This window comes from Papio anubis, chromosome 8, assembly GCF_008728515.1.
Source record: "Papio anubis isolate 15944 chromosome 8, Panubis1.0, whole genome shotgun sequence".
Classification (NCBI taxonomy): Eukaryota; Metazoa; Chordata; class Mammalia; order Primates; family Cercopithecidae; genus Papio; species Papio anubis.
In genome coordinates this window covers 123,248,806-123,275,950 of record NC_044983.1, presented here as the reverse complement: position 1 = coordinate 123,275,950, position 27,145 = coordinate 123,248,806, and the positions used below count along the sequence as shown (strand labels likewise).

The window sequence follows — 27,145 nt, the reverse complement described above, 5'->3', positions numbered from 1 at the left end:
CCTGGCACACAGCCTGGGCTCCCCTGCAGGGCTGAGAGGTCCCTGCAGGGAGCTGAGAGGTTCAGGGTCAGCTGGTAGGAAGTAGTTCTTTGTTTTGTTTCTTTTTAAAGACGACCACAAAACCCTGGCCTGGCTCCAGGCGTTGTCCTGCAGTGTGAGCCTCTTCAGGGCAGGGTCTGGGACCTGTTCTGTTCCTACTCATTCATTCAGTAATTACTGAGTACCTGCCAGGTGCCCAGCACTCTTCGCTCAGCAGGGCAATAGCTTTGTCTTCCCAATCCAGTGTATTTAAATTACTCCAAAGATAACTGAAGAACAAATTGATCCATAATGCCTAGAGCTGGAGGCTTAATATTCCCCAGCCCATCCAATGATAACAATAACTGCCCTTTGGGGAATGCCTATGAGGTACCTGCTAAAACCTCTGGCTTCTCCATCTGATATGATCTCTCCAACACCCTGGGACTCCTGCCCCTGTTTTCCAGATGAAGAAACGGAGGAACAGACAACCATTCTGTTCCAGACTAGTAAGAGAGGAGCCTAAATCTGAGGCTACACACTCTGTCTCCCAAGTCTGTTCCCTGATCCATCGCTTTAAGTTACCTAGTGAGGGATTCTTGCCCATAATGGCTGCAGCTAAAAGTTACTTCCAGGCTTTCTGCGTTTCTGAAACCCTCATTTCATCCTCACAAAAAAACTATGAGTTGTAGATTATTGTTAACCAACTTTAGAGATGAGAAATGTGAGGCCCAGAGAAGTGAAGCAACTTCTACAAGGTCACACAGCTTAAAAAAAATAAATAAATAAAATTCACAGGAAAAGGGTTTGAGGCTGGGTGCAATGGCTCACGCCTATAATGCTAGCACTTTGTGATGCCGAGGCTGGTGGATCCCCTGAGGCCAGGAGTTCAAGACCAGCCTGGCCAACATAGTGAAACCCTGTCTCTACTAAAAATACAAAAATAAGCTGGCTGTGGTGGCGCATGCCTGTAATTCCAGCTATTTGGGAGGCCAAGGAATGAGAATCGCTTAAACCAAGGAGACAGAGGTTGCAGTGAGCCAAGATCACACCACTGCACTCCAGCCTGGGACACAGAATGAGACTCTATCTCAAAAAAAAAAAAAGAAGAAAGGAAAAGGGGTTTGAAACAAGGCGGACTGGCAGACTGACTCCAAAGCCCATGAGCTTGACCACTACTCCAACTTCCATCAAAAGCAATGATAACTGCCGAAGAAATGTTTACAAATGTAGTGGTTTCAAACAGAAAAAGAAATAAAAAATAAAACAGCACACATTTATGATCTTACATTTCTGGAAGTCTGACACGGGTCTCACTGGACTAAAATCAGGCTGTTGAGAGGGCTGCGTTTCTTTCTGGTGGCTGAGAGGGAATGCGTTTCCTTGCTTTTCCGACCTTCTAAAGGCTGCCTCTTAGGCCTTGGCTGTGGCTTCTTCCTCCATCTTCAGATACAACACCAAAGCATCTCTTTGACTCTGCTTCTGTGGCCATATCTCTGTCTCTGAATAACCCTCTGTCTCCCTCTTCCACTCCTAAGGATGCATGTGATTATATTGGGCTCACCCAGATGATCCAAAATAATCCATCTCAAGGTCCTTAGCCTCACTAGCATCTGCAAAGTCCCTGTTGACATGCAACATATTCACAGGTTCTAGGGATTTGGATGTGGACATTTAGGAGGATGTTATTCTGCCTGCCATACAACAATAACAGAGGGCACCCATCTCCTGTTTTAAGCATTCTTCCGTGAGGAGGCACCACCCATTCTCAAAATGGAAATCAAGCTAGCTACCTCACCCTGCCCACAATGCACACAGCCACACACACTTGCAGCGGCCAATGAAGAAATCACGAAGAAAACAGTAAGGTATGTTTTCTTCTTAAAAACATATCCGGCCGGGTGCCATGGCTCACGCCTGTAATCCCAGCACTTTGGGAGGCTGAGGCGGGGGGATCACAAGGTCAGGAGATGGAGACCATCCTGGCTAACATAGTGAAACCCCGACTCTGCTAAAAATACAAAAAATTAACCCAGTATGGTGGCGCGCACCTGTCATCACAGCTTCTTAGGAGGCTGAGGCAGAAGAATGGCTTGAACACAGGAGGCAGAGGTTGCAGTGAGCCAAGATCGTGCTACTGCCCTCCAGCCTAGGTGACAGAGTGAGATTCAGTCAAAAAAAAAAAAAAGAGAGAGAGATAGAGTGAGATTCTGCATCCAAGTTGGGTTTGATTCCAAAGCTGTTTTCTTTCCATTCTGAAACACACTCTTTCTTATTTAAATAAGACAGTGTTTCTAGGCCAAGCGTGGTGGCTCGTGCCTGTAAATCCCAGCACTTTGGGAGGCTAAGACGGGTGGGTCGCCTGAGGTCAGGAGTTTGAGACCAGCCTGGCCAACATGGTGAAACCCCGTCTCCACTAAAAATACAAACAATTAGCCAGGTGTGGTGGCAGTTGCCTGTAATCCCAGCTACCTGGGAGGCTGAGGAATGAGAAGCACTCAAACTCAGGAGGTGGACGTTGCAGTAAACCGAGGTTGCACCATTGCACCCCAGTCTGGGTGGAAGAGCACAGAGTGAGACTTTGTCTAAAAAAATAAAATAAAATAAATAAGACAGTGTTTCTAGAAAGTTCAAGAAGGTTCTGGCATTGGTTGAGTAGTTCCTATTGAAGCAGCTCCCTGGTAGACAGCAACTATAAATTCTGAACAAATATTTTTAAAAAATCAAAAATCTAGTCACCAGATGATCAAAAGTAGGACATTCTGGAGTGTGATCAAGAATTGGAAACCCAGCAATCCAGTGAGTTCTTGCTTTTGGTCAATTTTAGCCTGAGAGTAGGCCCGGTTCCGCAACACGAGTGGCTAACACTCAGATGATGTTTCTGCACTGAAACATCAGGACAGAGATCAAGGCAACACAATAGGTGAAAGTGAAAGAAGAAATCTGGTAAAAAGAGAGGTTCCAAAAAGGAGAGTTCAAATTCTGTGTACAAATGTTCCCTAAGTCACTAAGTGACTCCTGAGTCAAGTTTGCACGCAATAGCCCAGTTAAAGCTAAAAGAACTAAACAGCAATTTAGATTGCTTCCCAATACTAGGGAGTCAGAGTTTGAGGTCTTAGTTTACTGAGTTAACTACCTACTGAAACAAAAAAGCACTACTCTTTGGAGGAACAAAACAGAATCAGTCCCTCACAATGTCTGTGATATAATTTAAAATAGCTCAATATAATAAACAACTAAAAGAAAAAGAAAGCAGGAAATGTAATCCATTCTTAAGAAAAAAGATAGTTATGGGGACCGTCCCCATGACCCTGAGGTGACCCAGTTTCTGGAATTAGCAGACAAGGGTTTTTTAAGCAGCTATTATAACTATGCTCAAAGACTCAAAGGAAAATGTATTCTTAGTAAATAAAAATAAGAAAGCTTAGCAAACAAAGAGTCAAATGGAAATTCTAGAATTTAAAAAAAAAAAAATCTGAAACAATCAATTGGATCCATTTAACAGCAGACTGAAGAGGAACGAAGAGTCAGTACAATTTGAGGAGAGACCAATAGAGATTATTTAATCTGAATAACAGAAAAAATGTTTGAAAAATTGAAGACAGCCTCAGAGACCTGTTGGACAATATCAAAAAGCCTAACAGACAAGTAATTTTAGTCCCAAAAGGAGAGAAGAGAATGGAGCAAGATCAATATCTGGGGGGGAAAAAAGGATGAAAGTGTTCTAAATTCAGTGAAAGACATTAATTTATAGATATGAGGATATCAGCAAATCCATGCAGGAGATATATATAGATATATAGATTTTTAGTTTTTTTTTTTTTAAATCACACTTAAGTATATAATAGTTGAACTGCTGAAAACCAATGTTTGAAAAAAGTCATGAAAAGAGACAGATAAAAACAGTGGTTCTAATTTCTTAAAAATCATTGAAAAAGCAGATAATTACATCTGAATTCAGTAAGTGCTCTTCAGGTGACTTCCTCTTGTCCCATTTATTTATTTATTTATTTTATTTATTTTTTCCTTGAGACAGAGTCTTGCTCTGTTGCCCAGGCTGGAGTGCAATGGTGCCATCTCAGCTTACTGCAACCTCCACCTCCCGGGTTCAAGTGATTCTCCTACCTCAGCCTCCCAAATAGCTGAGATTAGAGGTGTGAGCCACTGCACCTGGCCCTCTTGTCCCATTTAAATCTACCTGACAGCTTTAGACCCAAGAGGAAGATGGCTGCGAAAGGAAGCTCAAGTATCTAAATAGCCCCTAAGAGAAAAGAGGAAGTACAGGACAGTAGTTAAAAATTACAGTTTGAAGTTAGACTCTCAAATTTACTACTTTTCTTACTCGGGGGAAATGTTTTTAATCCTTAATTTCCTCATCTGAAAATGGTGGTAAACAACATCTACTCATTTCATAGAACTACTGTGAAGTTGTATTATGTTTTGACTGTTTGTTACCCCCACTCCTGACCCCTAAATTCATATATCGAAATCTTAACTGCCAAGGTGATGATCTCAAAAAGAAAGGCCTTTGAAAAGTGATTGGGTCATGAGGCTAGAGGGCTTAGTGCCCTTATAAAAGAGGTATAAAGCACCTTATTTAATCCTTTCACCATATAAAGACCCAACAAGAAGGCATCATTGCTGAACCAGGAAATGGGCCCTCACCAGACACCAAATATGTCTGAGCCTTGATCTTGGACTTCCCAACCTCCAGAACCACGAGAAATAAAGTTCTGTTGTTTACAAGCTACCAGTCTAAGGTGGTTTGTTATACCAGCCTGAATGGACTGCGACAGGTTGACATAAACAACATAAAGGACTTAGCATGTTGCTGGTCACACATTAAGAGCTTGATGGATCTGTCATTCTCGCATCAAATGGAAGAGGCTCCTGCAAGTCACCCCAGAGCAGTGACTAGACTGCACACACTCACTCCTCAGCTCCTACAAGTGACCACCAAGACCTGCCAGCCCTGGGAAGCAGCCCAGGAGAGGCACTGCTCCTGAATGTCAGGACTGGAATACCGTCAGCTGAGAGGGGCCACTTACAACAGGAAGGGGAGCTGTGATTTATGGTACCGGCCTCAGTTAATGACAGGGGAGTGAACAGGGGACACAGTCTGTTAAATATTTACTGAGGCCCACAGGCAAGTCTGAAACCAAGTTTGTTTTGTTGGGGTCGGGTCCATTAAAGCTCTGTCACCTGAGGAAGAATTATGACATGGTCTGTTGGGTATTACTGCAGTCAAGTGGTGGTCCCTGACCAATGGCAAGGGCTGCCCTGATGCTCACAAGAAGGTGGCTGCACCTCACCCTCCGCCTGCAGAAATACACAATGTGTGGCATTGTACACCAGGACTTCCCCTATCATCAAGTCATAATGCTTTCTCAGGGAGCATTTTCTTTTTCTCTCCTGCTTACTTACTGTTAGATTCCTTTCATTTGCTCTTTCTGTAATGGGTTGGCTAAAATTTAAAAACCACACAATGCCAATTGGCTCTGATGTGGAACTGGAAATCATACGTGCTGGTGAACAGACACTCTGAAAAAGGACAAACCACCACTTTGGGAAACTGTTTTGCACTATTCACTAATGCTGAATATACCCAAACCCTATGACCCTGCAGCTCCACTCCGTGGTATCAATACACAGATATGTGTGCATATGTTCACCAAAAGACACGTCTAACGATATCACAGCAGCACTGTTCATAACAGCCAAACACTGGAAACTACTCAAATGCCCATCAACAGTAGAAAGGATTTTTTAAAAATATGCACACAACCTAGTGACCAATGAGAATGATCTGAAAATGCACATACCACATAAATACATCCCACAAACATAATTTTGGGTGGAAGAAGCCAGACGCAGGGGAGTGTGTGATGATGTTATTTATATTAAGTACATAAACAGGTTAAACTAATCTATGTGGCTCCTAAGTGACTGACTGGGAGGGGGCTTCCAAAATGCTGGAAATGTTCTATTGATCCTGGTGCTGGCTCCACACTCAGGTTCAGTTGGAGAACATTCGTCAAGCTATCCATACACATATGACACGTGCACTCTTCTCCATGTGCATTATTTCTATAAAAAAGGAGTTCATATTTTTTTAGTTTTGCTGTGAAAATATGTTTGCTGGAATGTCAAAGATACCAGAACATCCCCTCAAGGCTTGGGAATGAGCAGCTTCCAGGTTTCCCTGTTTCATCGTATTCTCACGCCCCACTGCCTCACAGCTGACCCTTCCCTAGAGGACACTGAGGGGAAGTCTTCACAATAAGCATGCCCTGGCCCAGTGACACAGAATTGCCCCACAAAAAAACGTGGCCCCAGCCCCATTCTCTTGGCTCCGTCTCTCTCCTCTCTGCCTCCCAGGCTGTCAGGACCAACTCTGTCATTTCCTTCTTGACCCTCCCCACTGAGTATTTCCACCAGCTGAGGCACTGCAGTGGACATTTGGAAGAAAAAAGAAAATCGGGCTGAGTCTATTCCCTACCCAACACCAAGAGACCACCTCTGCATATCCACTCCCCCTAAGTACGGGACGGGCAGACGGATGCTTTGGTGACTGAAGTATCCAGGGTTGGCACAGGCTGGTAAATGGGGTATGACGTACAGCACACAGAAACCGAGGGAAGGCATCCCTGGTACCAAAGCTTTGAGGGGAGCACCATTTGCAGAGGGAGCCACAGTGTCTCCCAGGGCATGTGTGACTATGCCTTCCCCTCTCTCTCTCTGCCTCTGAGCCTCCTGGACTCTGTGTGTGTGGGTGTGTGGGTGTGTGGGTGTGTGTGCACGCGCGTGTGCGCAGACGTCTGTGCATGTGTGCATGCAAGTGTGTGTGCAAGTGCGTGTGTGCACACGTGTGTGTGTGTGCGCACGTATGTGTTTCTCTTTCCCTCTTTTGCAGAAGGGATCAGTCATGTTGTTAATTTTAGTACCAGCAAGAGTCAGTGGATGTTGATTAAAACAACTCTGAGATCCAGTCAATGGGGCAGCAGTGGTAGCGGCAGAAGTGAGAAATCAATCTCACAGTCTGAGCGTGTCTCAATCTCTCTTTCTCTCAGGATTGTGAAGTAAGATTTCTTCAAAACTGATACCACAAAGACGATGTCTCCTTTATCTTCTTCCGAGGAAGGGAGAGGTGGCAATTTCTCTGGCTGTGCTCACATTATTTCTCTGTGGTGCCCCAGGAGCTGGGGCTTCCCTAACCTGGAAGATAAATCAGGGAGATCTGTTCCCAGAGAAAGCGGCAGCTGTCCCCCTGCTGACAGGCTCTGTTTTTGCTTCATTTCACTTCCTGCCTAACGTGTGCTGGGATGACAAGGATCAGCTGCTTTGGAATTCCCAAGCCTTAGAGCACCCGCTCCCCTCGCACTCACCGGATTCCTCATACAGGAGAGGGGGATGGGAGCCACATGAACCAAGGTGTGAATCTTCATGCTGTGGCCACAACCCTGTGGCCTTGGGCACATCCCTGAAGCTCCTTGAAAGTGTTTCCTAATCTGTTCAATAAAAACAAGGAATAAGCCGGGCACAGTGGCTCATGCCTGTAATCCTAGCACTTTGGAAGGTGGAGGCAGGCAGATCACTTGAACCTAGGAGTTTGAGACCAGCCTGGGCAACATGGTGAAACCACATCTCTACAAAAAATACAAAAATTAGCTGGGAGTGGTGGTGCACCTGTAGTCCCAGCTATTCAGGAGACTGAGGTGAGAGGATTGCTTGAGTCCAGGATGTCAGTGGAGGTTGCAGTGAGCCAAGATCATGCCACAGCCTAGGTGACAAAGTAAGACCCTGTCTCAAAAAATAATAACAATAGACTGGGCGTGGTGGCACACACCTGTAATCCCAGCACTTTGGGAGGCCAACGCAGGTGGATCACCTGAGGTCAGAAGTTCGAGACCAGCCTAACCAACATGATGAAACTCCATCTCTACCAAAAATACAAAAATTAGCTGAGTGTGGTGGGAGTCACCTATAATCTCAGCTACTCAGGAGGCTGAGGCAGGAGAATCACGTGAACCCAGGAGGCGGAGGTTGCAGTGAGCTGAGACTGTGATTGCACGACTACACTCCAGCCTGGGCAACAAGAGTGAAACTCCATCTCAAAAAAGCAAAAAATAAACATAATAATAAAAATAAGGAAAATGAAACATGGGTCCACTGGAGTTCATCTGTGGACAAGACACTGAATGTATAGAGACTGCTCAGTGCACAGTGTGCTCACAACACAAGCAGATAGTCAAAGTCAGCCTCAACAGCACAGTGCTGCTATTACTGTGGCTACTCCTACGAGTCAGGCTCGAGAGATGCAAACCGAAGCCAGTCTTGTTCCCTAATGTGATTAAGGGCTTGATTTCCTCTGCACTTTGCCAGACACAATGTGGGTCTCCACAAGGAGGAGGCAAGCAGCCAGTATAGAACCAGCCTTCTACCAGCAGGCACCTTCATCTGCATGATGCAGCAGAGCCCTGCTTGAGCTCTGCAAGGTACATTGCTTAGAGCCATTCTTCAGGAATACTGACATTTGGGTTCTGCCAGCCTCCAGAAACCCATGCATGTCCTGCACAGTGCTTGGGAACTCAACAGGTGCTTAGGAAATGTTGACTGGAAAGTTGGGCGTGGTGACTCACGCCTGTAATCCCAGCTCTTTGGGAGGCTGAGGCGGGCGGATCACCAGGTCAGGAGTTCAAGACCAGCCTGGCCAGCATGGCAAAATTACTTTACTACAAGTACAAAAAATTAGCCAGGCATGGTGGTGCACGCCTATAGTCGCAGCTCCTCGGGAGGCTGAGGCAGGACAATTGCTTGAACCCAACAGGCAGAAGTTGCAATGAGCAGAGATCATGCCACTGCACTCCAGCCTGGGAGACAGAGCAAGACTCCGTCTCAAAAAAAAAAAAAAAGCCGGGCACGGTGGCTCACACCTGTAATCCCAGCTCTTTGGGAAGCTGAGGCGGGTGGACCACCAGGTCAGGAGTTCAAGACCAGCCCGGCCAGCATGGCAAAATTCCTTCTCTACTACAAGTACAAAAAGTTAGCCAGGCATGGTGGTGCACGCCTATAGTCGCAGCTCCTCGGGAGGCTGAGGCAGGGTAATTGCTTGAACCCAGCAGGCAGAAGTTGCAATGAGCAGAGATCATGCCACTGCACTCCAGCCTGGGAGACAGAGCAAGACTCCGTCTCAAAAAAAAAGGCCGGGCACGGTGGCTCACGCCTGTAATCCCAGCACTTTGGGAGGCTGAGGCGGGTGGATCACGAGGTCAGGAGATGGAGACCACCTTAGCTAACACAGTGAAACCCCATCTCTACTAAAAATACAAAAAAAATTAGCCGGGCATGGTGGCGGGCGCCTGTAGTATCAGCTACTTGGGAGGCTGAGGCAGGAGAATGGCGTGAACCCGGGAGCGGAGGCTGCAGTGAGCCAAGATCGCACCACTGCACTCCATCCTGGGGGACAGAGCAAGACTCCGTCTCAAAACAAAAAAAAGAAAAAAAAAAGGAAATGTTGATTGGAATAGTAAGCGATTAATTCTAGCTACATAGACAGTGCTCACGAGCTAGCTCCTAGCATAGTGCTGGAAGCCAGAAATCATATCAAATATGAAAGACACAATCCCTGCCTTCATGGAGCTTTCAGGCTATACCAAGATTTCCAGAGAAGCAAGCACACACAGGACATGTCCATAAGCGAGGACATTTGGTGATGTCCAGGTTGCCTTGGCGGGCTGGCAGAATCTGAGGAACAAGAGGAAAGGTTGGACTACATGGGATGTGAGAGGCCCCAGCACGACAGCACACAAGAAACCTTGGAAATGATCTCGTTCAATGTCTTCATTGAAGAGCTGAGAAGTAAGGCCTAGAGAAGTAAAGTGACTTGCCCAAGATCACTCAGCCAAGACCTGCAGATGCAGAGTGAGAAGCAAATCTCCATGAGAAGGGTGCGCTGGGCATAATGCCTACAGGAGGAACTGATCCTTAAACTGGTAGGTGCTGAAGCATTGTCCGTCGTCCGTCCAAGGTGGGATGACTGGAAGCCCAGAAAAGCATGTAATTACCACACCTCCTGAGTGCTGGTTCTGAGAGAATTGGTTGTGTTCCTGTAATCTCCAACAACGCTGTGAGATACGAACTCACCTAGAAACGAGTACACAGCAAAGCCCAAGTACGCCCAAGCCATGCAGGAGTCAGCAAGAGACAGAGCTGGGATAGGAGCCCAGGCACTGCCTCCGGAGCCTTTGTTCTTTTATGTTTGTTTGTTTGTTTTGTATTGTTTTGTTTTGTTTTGTTTTAATTGAGATAGAGTCTTGCTCTGTCACCCAGGCTGGAGTGCAGTGGCGTGATCTCGGTTCACTACAACCTCCACCTCCTAGGTTCAAGCGATTCTCCTGCCTCAGTCTCCCAAGTAGCTAGGATTACGGGCAACTGCCACCACGCCCGGCTAATTTTTGTATTTTTAGTAGAGACAGGGTTTCACCATGTTGGTAAAGCTGGTCTCCAACTCCTGACCTCAACTGATACCCCGGCCTTGGCCTCTCAAAGTGCTGGGATTACAGGCATGAGCCACCACACCCAGCCCTGGGCCTTTGTTCTTAACCACTAGTCTACCTTGCCTTTGAAGAATTATGTGATGAGAAAGACTGGAAGCAGAGCCATAGGATAAGAAGCTTCTAAAAGAAAGAGATGGAAATGGCAGGTTGCTGGAAAACGCAAGGAAATAGAGATGTCCAAGGCATCAATAACATCTACTGCCAGGAGTTGACCAAAACAGCCCTCAGGGCTCAAGTCTTGCTCTTTTTCCCTCAGTAATTTCATCATGTCTCCATGACATCCTTCTCCAGACTGGCTCCCTGTCAGAGTGGACAGTGTGTCTAGTTGTGGCCTGAAGCCATAGTATCATTCCCGCTAGGCTCAGGGAGTGGGGAGGCAGGCCTCCCTAGAACAGCCCACCCCTGGCCACTTCTCGCCACTCCTTTGCAGGTGAGAAGGCAAACGCCCTCATCTGCAAGATGCCTGTGGGCAGCATCCAGGAAGGCTGTGGACGTTTATCGCTGATGGCACTGTCTTATAGATCCATTAGGACTCAGGCACCTAAAGGTTATGGGAATATGACTGTGCTAATAAGGATCCCAGGGTTACTTCAAGATAGCCTCCTTTTTAATTAACTAGACCAGACCAGACCAGTAAGGAATAGCAATAGTAATTTTAAGACAGAAAGAGAGGCAGGCAGGAAGACAGGCAGACAGTGGCGGGGAAGGGAAAGAGGAAGAGAGGGAAAAACGAGGGAGGGATGTGATGTCAAGCAATGACCAATGCTTCAGAGACAAACAGGCTAGCAGGAGAATTCTAGCTCTGAGTCTTCCAAATCTGCGAAGCTTTACGCTTCGGTTCTTTGAACCTGCATCCCTGTCTGTGAAATGCCTTGCAGAGTTGGGGGAAGGCTAGAGATAACCCATGTGAGGTCCTTGCACCTAGTAGATCCTCAATATAGGAAAAGCTCCCATTTAATCAGGCTCACCTCCACTCTCCTTCCTCTTTAGGCTCAAAGATGATTAAGATGCTGAAATGACAAAGAAGAGTCGTGAACACTGTTCTTCTCCAAGTGACATACCTTCAAAATTTGTTTTGTGTGTGTGTGTGTTTTCCCCCCAAGTTCCTTTTGTTGGACTGTGCCCACAGAATCCCTCAGGGAAAGGTCAGCAAAGGTCCAAATGTCAATCAATCATGAACAAAGGGGCAAAGTGCCAAGGACTTGAGCAGTCAAACAATGACTCAAGGTGACAGTTCTTTACAGAACAGCAGGACCTGCTCTTGAAGATTCCAAATACAGAAGTTCTACAGTGTGCATGTTCTCTGAGAAAGTTCAGTAAGGTTTTTTTTTGTGGGGGAAGGGAGTTGTTGTTATTTTGAGACAGGGTCTGGTTTTGTTACCCAGGCTGGAGTGCCGTGGCGTGATCATGGCTCACTGCAGCCTCAAACTCCTGGGCTCAAGCGATTCTTCCACCTCAGCCTCCAGAGTAGCTGGGAGTACAGGCGCAAGCCACCGTGCCCTGCTAATTTTTGGATTTTTTGTAGAGAGAGGGTTTCATCATGTTGCCCAGGCTGGAAAGAAAGTTCACTAAGTCTGACAGAGACTCAAGGGTTTATACTGGTCCCTGTCTGCAAAGAGCTTAAAATCTCATTTACAAAACAGGACTATGAGAAATAGTCCATTTAAGGACTAAGTCAAAATATTATCCTAAACAGTAGTAGATGTGCCATATGGAGCTCAGGGAAGCTCCACAAGAGATCAGAGCTGCTTTTCTGGGAGGTCCATGTGTCCCCTGAGAGGTATCTAAGTTGGAAAGAGAGACAGAGACCCTTGGGGTAGGGGTTGGGGCTAATGTCAAAATAAGGAGGATGAAAGGAAATGGCATTTATCAGTCACCAGTCACAAAGAAAATCCTTTTAATTTCCCACTTAATCCCCACATATCCTCACAACCCCACAGACAGGTCTCATATCCGAAAGTCACAGAAACAGCAGCGTGAAGAGGGCAGGCACCTTGCCCAGTTTGTGTGGCTGAAGAGGGTGGACTTGAACCCAGGTCCATCTGACTGCAAGTCCCCTCGGGGGTCATCATCACACCACAGCCTGTCTCACTTTAGGATCTGGGCACGTTCTAGGTGCTCTGAGCTCCCCGCTCTCTCGGGGGCTGGGGAGTTGGCCTCCTCGGCGAGAGGAAAGTTTCCACCACGCCACTCCGCTGAACCTGTCCTCTCCCACATCCCACAGCTCCATACATCCCATAATCACCACCTTTGTTCTGACTCCTCTTTAAAACCTGGATTAGCTGGGCTTCCGGGGAGGTCACGCTCCTGACTTTGGAATGCACTTCTGACTTTCTCAGAAGCGGGTCTCTACTCAAGTCACGCAGGCACATCTTGCTAAGTAAACTTTGGCAGCCATCTAGCTTGCCCAAGGACTCTGGGTAAGTCCAAAATGGGGGGATGGGGCGGAGGAAAGGGATGACAACATGAATAGCCTGCGACGGGGAGCAGGCACATCGGCTCTGCTCTGCTGTCACCCAAGCGCCACGGAGGACAGGAATTGTGGAAAACCGGCAGCAGGTGCTCTGGGGGCGCCTCGGAGCTGCCATGGTTCCCTCCTCCACCTGCTTAGAGGACAGATCCCACTTAGGCCCCCTCCCATCAGAAGTGGAGGGGCCAGGAGATGGGAAGAATGTACGGGTAATGCTACTATCATCCAGGGAAGGGGAAAGGGCCAAGACAGGAGGAGAAGAAAGGAAAGGGAGAGAAGGGGAAAGAAGGGAGCAGCTACAATAAATACGCAGGAGACATTCAAATTCACTGTATTGAAAACCTGTCAGAAGAGCACTCCAGAAAAGAACCCCGACTTGGGGAACCTGAGTCCCCAGAGCTCTGTGGTAACTGGGTGGCATTACAGCATTCATAGCAAGCCAAGTGTGAAACCACATACACATACACAGACACTGCCGTTTGGGGCACGTGTGGGAATCACTGTATGTTTTCCAAGTGTCTCCATGGTGCAAGTCACAGTACTGGCCCCAGTCCTCCCCTCTAGGCCAGTGGCTCTCAAACCTGAGTGTGCCTAAGCACCACCTGCGGGCTTGCTACAGTGCAGATCCACCCCTGTAACTGCTCAGTAAACCTGGCTGGGGGCAGCGGGGAGGCTGCCTATTTGCCAGGTCCCCCAGGTGAGGCAGGGATGCCCCAGAACTCCCCAGAGAAACCCTGTTTCAGAGGACTTACTGCTCAGACAGCAAATCGATCTCTCTTTCCAGCATGAGGCCTTGGAGATAAAAATGAGAATATGAGTGATGGCTGCTAAAAGGGAGTAGCAGGAGCCCACGACCTGCCCTTACTGAGCTCCATTCTGTGCTGAGCACAGGCCAGATCCAAACACCCAGGGTCTCCCTTCCTCTCCATCCTCCCCTTGGAAGCAGTTGCTAGAAGCCTGTGCATATGAGCAGCTAAGTCTCCCCAGGGTGCCTTGTCCAAGGTCACTGAACTAGGAAATAGCAGAACTAGGAACTTCCCTTTGTCTCAGAGAAAGGAAAATAAGGAAAGGAGCATACTGTATATCATGGAGATGTGGAACAGCTTAGAGGAGAAGAAGGAAATGGAAAAGAAAACAAGGAAAATAAATTATTGAGCACATATGACTTTGCACACTTGGCCACATCCCTTTAAATCCTTCAGTCCTTTACTATGCTATTTCATAGACGAGGAACGGAGGCTTGAAATATGTCTAGTGATGAAGTATTCCTCTTATAATTAGAAAACAACACGTGAAAAAGGGAGAGGGAGAAAGAAGACAGAGAGAGAGAGAGAGAGAGACAGAGGACACACACCTCTCCCCTCTTGCTATGGCTCCAGAAAGCAGGCCACCTCTGAGCACCCTCCTGGCTCTCACAAACCGTAACACTGAGAGGAAGAACAGACCTCAGCTGTGAGGGAAGGGATGATGTGCAACTTTCCACAGTCACTGGCTAAGGTGGGAAAGAGTTAAGACCAAAATCCAGCACCCCAATTTCTCCCCCAAACACCGTAGAAAACTGAGTGCAACTAGCAACGACACTTCGCACCATGATAGTGGAGGACGTTCCTCTACTATAAATATACAGGCACCCAAGGGGTCACATCCAAAGAAGTACGCATGGTGACAGAGCAACAGCACCTGCTCCAGCAGGCACAGTGCAGCCCAGGGTCTCACACACACACACACCTGGAGGCCAACCAAGACTGCAGGGCGAGGGAAGGGCCAGGTGGCAGGTCAAAGGTAAAAGATCAGTAGGCTTCTTGCAGGTGGGAAGGGTACCACCAGGGATGTGAAGGAAGGGAAGGATGGGCAAAAGCCATAAAGATGATGAAAACCTCCTTTGGGGGAAGAAGAGGATCACACAACGAATTGAACTGCCTCACTTCTGTCTCAAACCTGCTTCACAATCAGGCCAAATGTAATACCCACCGCTAACATTCACGGTGCACATTTCAGATCAGAGACACTGCACACCAAGAATTTTAGTGTGGCTCAGACTCTCAACACCCCTACTAGGAAGTTATCAGTCCCATACTTGTGTCACAGGTGACAAAACCATAGCACCAGTCGTATGGGTGGGAATAAGATGAACTGAGATTGAGGATCCACAGCCCAAGCTCTTAAAGTTTTAGCTTCAGCTGCAACCATCCCTGATCTCTGGACATGGTTGATGTGTCATTCACTGATTCTCCTCTGGGCTTCTGTACCTGCTGTTCCTCTAACTGTTACCCGCCTTGGTGAACTTCTACTCATCCTACAAAGCCCTTCTCCTCCTCTTGTGCAGCCTTTCCCAATCTTCTCATTACCCCCTTGCGACTCCCAGCTAAATCCACTGCTGCTCCTTCCCCCGTGCTCCCATGGCATCATGACATTATCAAATTTAAATCCTAAGCCTGTCACCTCTACTGTGTCATTCACTCTAGCACTGCAACCCAGATGCAGAAATGCATGTCCTAAAAGCATGCAGGCTGTATTTTCTCCATAACCCTAGCCCCAAATTGAGCTGCCCTAAGCTTTGCACGTTCCCTTGACTCTTACACAAAGCTGTGAGCAGCTTGAGGACAGTAAATACACAGCCTTAAATTCTATGTCTCCCAGATATAGGGTGTTTGGCTGCTTGGCAGCTAATGGTGCTCAATTAATGTTCATGCCGGGTATGCAACCACTAGACATTTGCTGCACACCTATTGTATGTTAGTCACTGTCCTTGGTCAGAATGATGGAGATGGTTTCTAATGAAGAGATGGCAAAAGATTTCAAAGGAAAAATGGACAACACAGAATCACTGATTCATAGAGGCAGCAAAGTGGAGAAATGGAGCAAAGATTATGTGGGGCAAAGGCCTCCTCTGGGAAGCCCAGGCTCTGAAATCTCCATAGCACATTTGCACCCTGTCTCCATTGCGTACTGTGTACACCAAGAGGGGTATTTAACATTTCTAAGTTTCACCTTCCTCCTCAGAAATTAACAACTCCCTTTACTTCATAGGGCTGCTGGAAGGATAAAATGAGACAATCCACGTAAAGTGCACGCCAGGTCCCTCCCATGCACACACACACAAATGCAATAGATATTAGCTACTATTGTTACTACCTAGTAGCTCAATACATGAAAGTGAAAGCTAGCCACGATGATTTTTCAGCAGCCAAGAATTCCCCTGAAGGATAAACACACTTTTGTGCTTCCAGAAGTTAGAAAGGGTCTCCTTCCTATTCATTTTCCAAATAAGGTTAAGAAAGTGTTACCCTTCAGTTAATTCTAGATGCCAAGTAATCTAGGGCTGTGCTTACCCAGCAGGTAAAAGAGCTGAAGGTAAATCAGGTGTATGTCATGGGAATCTTCAGAAGGCTTCAAGGAGAAGCAGGCATTCAGTCTGAGCCTGCCCGGATTTCTCTAAAACCCTCAGGAGGACACACCCAGAGGCCAGAGGCAGGCCCTTGTCTTGGGACACCATAGGCGCTCCAGGCTGGAAGCCTTCTGCCCCATGTCCTCACCTAACCCCAAGCAGAACAGCCAGAGCAGGCCAACACCAGCAAGTGACAGGGCAGGAAAACAGGAGGAACCACGCGGGACTGGGGAGGAGAGAGCAGCTCAGTGGTGCAGTCAGCGACAGATCAGGAAATGGACAGGGCAGTCCCGTCACTTTGCTTTAATGTGTCCGGATTCCTACAAGATCTGAAGCAAGGGGCAGGTGCGGGGACAAAGACTATATCTCGAACCCACAAAGGACCAGGGGCCACTGTGGACATAATTTCATCAAAAGTCTGCTGTTAACTCTCATGATGGCCTTTGACAGTGGCAGGACTATCCCCCGTGTGAGACCTGAAATACTCAAATAATCAAGCTCAGATTCCAAGCCAGGGTTTTCCGGCTGCTTCCATTGAAATTCTCTGCCAAAGTACAGGCATGACATTCTACGGAAAGGTCACTTCTACTTTTAACATTTCTGTAGTGTTTGAAGTTATTTTTAATGAACTTTGTCTATAATTTTTAATTTTTGTGGGTACACAGGCATATATATTTATAGGGTACATGAGATATTTTGATACAGGTACGCAATGCATAATAATTCCTTCAGGGTAAATGGGGCATCCATCACCTCAAACATTTACCCTTTCTTTGTGTTACGAACAATCCGATTAAACTCTTATTTACTTATTTATTTATTTGAGACAGATTCTCTATCACCCAGGCTGGAGTGCAGTGGCACAATCTCAGCTCACTGCAACCTCCACCTCCTGGGTTCAAGTGATTCTCCCGACTCAATCTCCGGAGTAGCTTGGGTCACAGGCACCCACCACCAAGCCCAGCTATTTTTGTATTTTCAGTAGAGATAAGGTTTCACCATGTTGGCCAGGCTGGTCTCGAACTCCTGACCTCAGTGATCTTCCTGCCTCGGGCTCTCAAAGTGCTGGGATTACAGGCATGAGCCACTGCACCCAGCCTTTTTTAGTTTTTTTTTTTTTTTGGAGGTGGGGGTTTGTTTGTTTTTTGTGAGACAGAGTCTCACTCTTGTCGCCCAGGCTGGAGTGCAATGGCGCGATCTCGGCTCACTGCAACCTCCGCCTCCCGGCTTCAAGCGATTCTCCTGCCTCAGCCTCCAGAATAGATGGGATTACAGGCACCCACCACCATGTCTGGCTAATTTTTTTTGTATTTTTAGTAGAGACGGGGTTTCACCATGTTGGCCAGGTTGGTCTCCAACTCCTGACCTCAGGTGATCTGCCTGCCTTGGCTTCCCAAAGTGCTGAGATTACAGGCGTGAGCCACTGCACTCAGCCAGTTATTTTTAAATGTACAATATATTATTGTTGGCTGTACTTCTAATACAATCAGAAAAGAAAGTACAGATGCTTTGCTGGGTTTTGTTTTTGAATCAGCATCTGGCACTAGAACTTGCAGATATTCCTCTCTGGGTGTGGGAACAGTTGCTGGATATGGGTCAAAAAATACCACCAAAGAGCTGTATCTTGATTTCCTCTCCTCACAGTTGATGTCATGCCCTACACTGACAGGCAGTCACACACTTTACCCGATTCTGGTGGACACTGCCTAAGGACAGACAAGCAGAGGGCCCCTGGATGCCAGGAGTTCAGCGCATCCCTTCACCAGCAGCAGAACTTGCAAAGACCTAGTCAGCTGTGCCGACATCACACAAATCTCAAATGTGAAGCATCCCTCTCCTTGCTAATGTCTATTTGATATGAAAGTTTTCATATCCACTCCCCTGCATTCCCATGAGTAAAACACACATATTCTGAGATTTACCATCCCCTGAGAGGGCTCCTGGGCATCGCATCAGCAAAAAGGCAGTTACATGTGCTAACTCCAGACCAAAACATGGAGGAGCGTTACTTATACGCAGTGCCCCTGTCCCACGCGGCCCCTCCTGGTGCTCCCTGGAGAGGCACACAGCCGGCAGTAACCATTCCTCCGCATTGCGTGTTTTAGATTTGCTCTCTGTCTTTACTTTTTCCTTGCAGAGGAGGCAGAAGGGGCATGGTTGTCAACCCACCCACAAGGTGATCCAGAATATAGTCCAGGAGGACAGGAATTAATTCAGCATTTCACCCTCTGAACTTCCTGCCCTCCCTAGTCACTGGACAGAGAGGAGGAGGAGGAGGCAGAAGGGAGCCATTGCTGTGGCCATCACAGAGTTAACAGGACACAGGGCATATTCAGCAACACTACTCATCGCTTAGGCAAACAATATGAATAAGGGCTCACATTTTCAGGATGCATGCTGGGGTTTTACATGCATCATCGCATTTAATCATTGCCTTGACCCAGACAACTTTGCAAGTAAGGTCACTGAGGCCCAGAAATGTTAAGCCATCTGCCCAAGATCTCATAGCTAGTAAGTGGGAGAAGAAGCTTCCTCTAGCTAAAGAGGATGTTTGTCTAGACATTTCAAGAGCTCCCAGAGCTCTGAATGCAGAATGAAATGGCCAGTTCTACAGATACTTCATCTTTCCTTCATTCAGTAAATATTTACCAAGTAGTCCTATGTAAAGGGAGGGAGCGCCACTCATTCTCCCGCTCCACTTCCCTCAATCCCCAAAGGGCATTTGGTTCTGTGTTGGCCACTGTCTTAGTTTCTGAGGGCAGCCATAACAAATTGCTAGAAACTGGGTGCTTACATCAGCAGAAATGCATTCCCTCACAGTTCTGGGAACTAGATGTCCAAGATCAAGGTGTCAGCGGGACTGCGCTCCCTCTGAAGGCTCTGTGAAAGAATCCGTCCTTGCCTCTTTCTGGCATCTAGTGGCTTCCTGCAATCCCTGGAGCTCCTTGGCTTGTAGCTGCGTCACTCTAATCTCTGCCTCTGTGGTCACATGGCCTTTTCCCTGTATCTCTACAAATCCTTCTTCCCTATGTTCCTCTCTTCTCCTCTATGGACACTGGTCACTGGCTTTAGCCCCCACCCTAATCCAATATGATATCATCTTAAGTAATGACCTCTAAAAAAAACCCTATGTCTGCCAAGCGCAGTGGCTCGTGCCTGTAACCCCAACACTTTGGGAGGCTGAGACAGGAGGATCACTGAAGGTCAGGAGTTCGAGATCAGCTTGGCCAACATGGTGAAATCCCCGTCTCTACTAAACGTACAAAAATTAGTGACATGTGGTGGTGGGTGCCGGTAATCTCAACTACTCAGACGGCTGAGGCAGCAGAAAAGCTTGAACCCAGGAGGCAGAGGTTGCAGTGAGCCGAGATCACGCCACTGCACTCCTTCCTGAGTGACAGAGTGAGACTCCATCTCAAAACAAAAACAAAAACCCTAAGTCCAAATAATGCCATGTTCTGAAGTTCATATAGGCATGAATTTTGGGGAGATACTACTCAATCCAGTACAATTGTTTACTATGTTCTTCTAGTATAAGGTAAAATTTGTAAATGACAAACATTCTCAAGCTTGGAGGTCATGAAGTAGTAGGGAACAGAAGAAACAACCAGGCCCTTAAGGTCTCAGAAAAACAAGAGGAGGGGAAAAGCCTAATGGGAAATGGTGGTATTGTCTACCATCTTCTTTGTCCCTTCGACTTGTGATATTAGTCCAGCACTGCAAAGCTTCATACTAAGTAATAAGACTGCAATACATACTTGAAAGCATTAGCATCATTTTGTTTTTTAATAATTGGCCAGGCGCGGTGGCTCAAGCCTGTAATCCCAGCACTTTGGGAGGCCGAGACGGGCGGATCACAAGGTCAGGAGATCGAGACCATCCTGGCTAATATGGTGAAACCCCGTCTCTACTAAAAAAAATACAAAAAAACTAGCCGGACGAGGTGGCGGGCGCCTGTAGTCCCAGCTACTCGGGAGGCTGAGGCAGGAGAATGGCGTGAACCCGGGAGGCGGAGCTTGCAGTGAGCTGAGATCCAGCCACTGGACTCCAGCCTGGGTGACAGAGCAAGACTCTGTCTCAAAAAAAATAACAATAAGAATAATAATAATAATAGTAATAAAGGATAGGCCGAGTGTGGTGGCTCACACCTGTAATCCCAGCACTTTGGGAGTAGGAGGTGGGTGGATCACCTGAGGTCACGAGTTCAAGACCAGCCTGGGCAACACGATGAAACTCCATCTCTACTAAAAATACAAAAATTAGCCGGGCATGGTGTTGCATGCCTGTAATCCCAGCTACTCAGGAGGCTGAGGCAGGAGAATCACTTGAACCTGGGAGGCGGAGACTGCAGTGAGCAGAGATTACACCATTGCACTCCAGCCTGGGTGACTCTGTCTCAAAATAGATACATACAAACATACATACATACATACATACATACATTCCCTTCTTTTCAGGGAGTAGGGAATGCCACAGACCCTGAGGCCTTATAGCTCAGAGAGCTAACGCTAAGGTGGACCCTAACCTCTCTGTCTTCCCACCACCTCGCAGAACTGCTCTAGGATTGTATTAAATGAGTTAATATTTGCAAAGGACTTAGAAGGGTTAACTAGTTTCCAGAAGAGCTCTACAATTCTTTGTTAAGCAAAATAAATATCTATTTCATAATAAGAAAAAGATTATTTTAAAAGTCAAGGAAAAAAACACTGGCAGACAAGGACAGAGGGATCACGGAGGAAGGAACCTCACGCCCCGGGGGCTGTGCTGTTGCCTCTTGTTATGTTTTCCTTTGATAATAGTTGAGATGGACGTCCTGCCTTCCGTGAAGGCATACTTCAGATTCAGCAGGAAGCAACAACAGTGATTTCATTAGGGGGCAGAGGGTGAGTGACCTAGGGCCTCTGGGACAGTTTCATCCGGAGATGCTCCATAAAGGATGACATCTCGGATCTTAGCTTCAGGTCTCAGATTTCCCAGTCCCCTTCTCCCCACCCCACCCGCCACCATGTCTCTGCATCCCCCAACATATCTGCATAAAAAATGAGACTGCACAGCCACAGGGGCTGTCCTTGAAGTTCATTTTTCACCTTCAACCAAGGCCAGCCCAGAGGGCATTATCATCCCAATAGCCTGGCCTTTGTCAGAAAGGAAGGCAGAGTGAGGATGGAAAAGCAGGGAGTAAGTGCTGGTTCAGCAGAGCATCCTCCAGAAGCATCCCTCATTGTTATTCCAGCCAGGTGTCAGCAAACTGGCCAAGCCCGGGATACTGCCAAGGAATGTGCACATCAAGATCAGGGATAATTCCCCCGACAAAATTCCTCACCTCCCACCCCTCTAACTGCGGAGGAGTAAATGGGGGTGTTCCAGGCAGAGGAGCTGATGGGTCTCGTTTGCACAAAAAAGGACTGCCAGGCTGCGGTGGCTTGGACCCCTCCTCCTCCATCCTCCCAGGCAAGTGTGCCCCTCCCCCTTCTTCCTCCCTGATAAACTGACCTTGACTGAGGCCAAGCACATGCCCGGGCAGCATCCCCGGCCATTCCTAGCATTCTGGGCAAGCAAGCCCGAGGAAGGCCGCAGGCAGGTCTTGAGCAGAACTGAGAAGGGCATCTGAGGCCAGCTAAGCCAGGCCCTAGCTGGAAACCACTTCATAGAGCTTCACCATTCAGGCGAGCAGCCCATGCACTGCTCAGCTGATGACTTGGGTTTCAAGTCATCCTCTACAGTGAATCAGTGAATGCAAGCCTTACACACAAACACACATAGCATTAGTGCAAACTCCTCACAGGCACAAGGAGCCTTCCTCTAACACGGCCCAAGGCTCCCTGATGGCATGTTTACCCGGCATAATATGTAGCATCTGCAGAGGGTGGGTGGACGGGAGGCAGATCTGCCTAGGTCTTGGAGCCCAAGATCTTCCCTGTGTACTAATATGAATGCACAGACAATACATAACAGTCTGGTCTCCTGCAGTGATGCCTGCCTTCACCAGTGATTAACTGAGCCTCCAGCACAAACTAAGGTCTCTGCACTGCCTCTGCCACTGCTCTGCCACCATCCTGGAACCCACCAGAGAGCAGGTTCCTCTCTCCATCCCCTATCCCCTTCCCCCTGCGACCACCCCATGCTCACCCAGCCCACTCCTGTCTCTATTAGATAGGAGCTACTCCTCCAGGCCTCCTTCATTCTTCTGATGCTGAAGGAGAGGGAGTGGGAGGGGACGCTGAGAGAAGGCAGGACGTCCCAGTGCCTATGATCCAAGAGCGGCACAAGCCCCCAGCAGGTCAGCAGTGGGCCTCAGCTCAGAGAGTACCAGCATCTCTGTCATCCAGCCCCCCTCTGCCACATCCTATTCCTGTGGGTCAGGGGCAGGAAAGAAGACCCAGGGGGAGCCATGCTCCCTACACAGACAGCTCACGAGGGTCCCATCAGCAGGAGTTGGGATACGTGTCACGAAAAGCCACAAAGGTGCTGGGCCCAGAGCAGGGGCATAGCCCGCAGGTATGATGAGCTGGAAGAGTAGGTTGTCTGGGGCCTACGGGTACTTGTAAAGGGCTCCTGAGAACGCCAAGAGACCAACAATTCCAACAGCAGGGCAGGAGGGGGAAGGGATCCCTAATGCACCATCACGCCATCCTGGCCAGGCAGCCTGAGGCAGGGCTGGGCTGTCAGAGGGAGAGGCCATGGGCGTGTGACATTTATGCAAGCCCCTTTATCTCGCTGATCTGCAAACCCTGCCTACTTAAACCATTCCTGCCAGGTCACCAGGCAGCTTCAGTGGCCCAAATCACTGATGATCACACCCAAATAAGGGTTTGCCTGCCAGTGCCACACTCAGAGGACATTTCCCTTGGACTGCCCTCAGCTCCCACTCCCCACAGGCCGGACGCCAGGCTGGCCATCAGATGTCGCATCCATCCCATTCACTTCCTAGGGCTGCCGGAACAAACTACTACAAACTCAGCGGCTGAAATCCACCCACATTTATTATGATACAGTTCTGAACATGCAAAGTTCAAAATGGATCTCACCGAGTGTTAGCAGGACCGTGTTCCTTCCCGGAGGCTCTGGGGGAGTTCCTATTTCCTTGCCTTTTCCAACTTCTAGGGATTGTTTTTTTGTTTTTGTTTTTGTTTTTGTTTTTGAGACGGAGTCTCGCTCTGTCGCCCAGGCTGGAGTGCAGTGGCGTGATCTCCACTCACTGCAAGCTCTGCCTCCCGGGTTCACGCCATTCTCCTGCCTCGGCGTCCCATGTAGCTGGGACTACAGGCGCCCGCCACCGCACCCAGCTAATTTTTGTATTTTTAGTAGAGACGGGGTTTCACCGTGTTAGCCAGGATGGTCTCGATCTCCTGACCTCGTGATCCGCCCGCCTCGGCCTCCCAAAGTGCTGGGATTACAGGCGTGAGCCACTGCGCCTGGCCGACTGTTTTTATCCCTTGTCTCATGGCTCCTTCCCCCATCTTCAAAGCCAGCAATGTTACTTGTTACCTTGCATCTTTCTAACCCCTTCTACTGCCTCTCTCACCCACTTGTAAGACCCCCTGTGAGACACTGGGCCCTCTGGATAATCTAAAAGAATCTCCCTCTTTTGAGGTCAGCTTTAATTCCACCTGTGACTTTAATTTCCCTTCTCTGTATGGCATATGACATCCACATGTTCCAGAGATCAGGGTGTGAACCTCTTTGGGGGAAGCTTAATTCTGTCTGCCACACCCAGGTTTACCTCATCCTCAGTCTGCTGTTCAATATCTGCAAAGCCCCTAGATTGGCGCCTACCACCTTGCGCTTATGAAAAAGGCAGGACCATCCTGATTCCAGTGACCCCTGGATGACTTCAACCACCTCACCATCCTGAGAATCCTCTTCCAAATTGAGGTGCCGTAATCTGGTGCCCACTTCAGGATGAAGAAATAGTGACAAGAGACTCACCCAGGGCCACACAGCTCTAAGAATGAGATAAGGGATTGGAACACTGGTGTTCAAGCAGACCTGCCGTCTACAGCCCCATATGAATCTCAAGCACTCAGACTATTTCTGGGCTTAGATCCTCTTAGCCAGGTCCCTCTAGGACAAGACAAGATGGCCTCTGCCACCTCCATCTGGTGCTTTGGTGGGCAAGAGGACCTCTATCTCTAGTTCCCACTGCCTCCAATGAGAATTTCTCTCTGTTAGAAATACTCTGGCTGGGTGTGGTGGCTCACACCTGTAATCCCAGCACTTTGGGAAGCCAAGGTAGGCGGATCACGAAGTCAGGAGATCGAGACCATCCCAGCTAACACGGTGAAACTCCGTCCCTACTAAAAATACAAAAAAATTGTCCTGGCATGGTGGCAGGTGCCTGAGTCCCAGCTACGCCGGAGGCTGAGGCAGGAGAATGGTGTGAACCTGGGAGGCGGAGCTTGCAGTGAGCCGAGATCGCACCACTGCACTCCAGCCTGGGTGGCGAGGCTCTGTCTCAAAAAAAAAAAAAGAAAAGAAAAGAAAAAGAAATATCCTGCCACATTCAACACATGTCCGTGTGAAAAGCAACAGGAAAAGAATAAAAGAAGGAGTGGGGGTGGGGGGAAGAGAGAAATCAAAATTTATTGAATGCTTGCCAAGGGCAGGCATCCAGTGACTGAATCTTGCCCACAAACCCTGACAGCAGGCCTCATTAGCTCCATTTCACGTACAGGAGGCTGAGGCTCCCAGAGGTTGGAAGCATGCCTAAACTCATGCAGTGGGGGACTGGCGGGGCCCCACTTCCAGCTAGCAGGCTCTCTCCCCTCCCCCAGGTCTCCTTCATCCCTGCCCACCCAGGAACCCAGCATTCCAACCCACACTGAATTGACCTGACCCCCTCCCCTCATGGAACCTTTCTTTCCTGCCCCACCCCCACTGCAAACCACACCCCACCTGCAGCTTCTCCAACCTGGAGCTTGGTTGGTTTCAAGCTTCAGCTTGTGAGGAAAGAGGCTTCTTTCCCCTAGGATGGCAGGCCCAGGAAAGCTATTCAGAGTTTAGGGCAAGAATGTGCCAATCACCTGGAAGCCAGTCCCAACCTTTCCCCTACATCTCACTCCATCCGCGCTGAGCCAAAATAACCTGGAATCAGTGACGCCAGCAGGCACAGGGGCAAAGGCCTGGCACCTCAGCAACTCTTACAGCTCTCACTCAGGCACCAGAGCAAAGCCCTGGCCACAGGTACACAGGGTCCTGGGGGATCCAGCTTGAAGGTGGGACCAGATGCCAGGTCCCAGATCTACCAGGTCCAAGCTGGGGGGCCTCAGGCAAGTCATTCTACTCCTCTGGGCTTTGGCTTCCAAGCCAGCACTGTGCTAAGGGCTGCGACAACACATACCAAATGATAAAAGAGACTTGATCACTGTCCTTAGTAGAGAAGCTGACATTACACAAATATTCACACAAGCACACACCTAAGTAAGAAATTGCAATTGGTGCGACAAAGGAGAAGTCCACCCCCAACCCCAACAGCTAATTTAGGGGTTTAAGGTGGGGCTCCCAGAAGAGATGACTTTTACACTGACACCTGAAGTTTGTAGGAATTTTTGTTTATGAAGACAGAGGGGAAGAGAGAAGTTCCTTGGCAAATGCCACTCATCTGAGAACGTTTAAAACAGGCAACTGGCCGGGCACGGTGGCTCATGCCTGTAATCCCAGCACTTTGGGAGGCCAAGGCAGAAAGATCATGAGGTTAGGCGTTCGAGACCAGCCTGGCCAACATAGTGAAACCTCATCTCTACTAAAAATGCAAAAAATTAGCCGGCACAGTGGCGGACACCTATAATCCCCGCAACTCGGGAGGCTGAAGCAGGATAATTGCTTTAAGCCAAGAGGTAGAGGTTGCAGTGAGCCAAGACCCTGCCACTGCACTCCAGCCTGGGTGACAGAGCAAGACACTGTCTCAAAAAAATAAATAAATAAATAAATAAAACTGGCAACTGCCCAGATTAATGGGGCAGACCCTTGTATTCTCTTGCAAAGCATGGTTTGGTATCACAATCAGATGCAGATTTGTAAAGAAATGTCCCCCATAGAAATGGAGGCCTCGATTCCAAGGACCGGATGCCTAACAAAGGGGACTTACTGTGGGGCACCCCAGTTCCACCATCTGCAAAATTCACAAGTTAATCAAGACAGATCTTACAAATCAATGAGAAAAAAATTGCTAACACCCCAAAGGAAATGACCAGTTAACAACCACAAATAAGACATAAACATGAAAAGCTGGCCAACCACACCAGTAGTCAAAAGAAAAGCAACTTTATAACAAGATAGTTCCCCTCATGTTTTAAGAGTTTGCTGCAGGCCGGGCACAGTGGCTCAATCCATAATTCCAGCATTTAGGGAGTCTGGGACAGCAGGGACTGCCTGAGGCCAGGAGTTTGAGACCAGCCTGGTAACATAGTGAGACTTCGTGTGTACAAAAAATATTTTAAAATTAGCTGGGCACAGTGGTGTGCACCTGTGGGAGGCTGAGGTGGGAGAATCTCTTGAGCTTAGACCAGGAGGTCTAAGCTATGAACTATGAACTGAGCTATGAACATACCACTGCAATCCAGCCTGGGTGAAAAAGCGAGACCCTGTCTCTAAAAAATAAAAATTAAAAGTTAATTTTTTTTTTTTTTTTTTTGAGATGGAGTCTGGCTGTGTCTTTCAGGCTGGAGTGCAGTGGTGTGATCTTTGCTCACTGCAACCTCTGTCTCCTGGGTT

The 27,145-nt window shown here is 48.1% G+C and overlaps 1 long non-coding RNA gene across 1 annotated transcript in view; it reads right to left on the bottom strand.

Annotated features, from left to right (window-relative positions):
* The window catches only part of LOC101002034, a 324,709-nt gene extending 298,562 nt beyond the window's left edge, over window positions 1-26,147 (bottom strand). The window contains exons 1-2 of the long non-coding RNA XR_004185934.1: window positions 25,344-26,147; window positions 7,404-7,526 (exon numbers count right to left, since the gene is read on the bottom strand). This is a non-coding gene — a long non-coding RNA (uncharacterized LOC101002034). The remainder of the gene's footprint in view (window positions 1-7,403; window positions 7,527-25,343) is intronic.
* Between the last annotated feature and the right edge of the window lie 998 nt (window positions 26,148-27,145).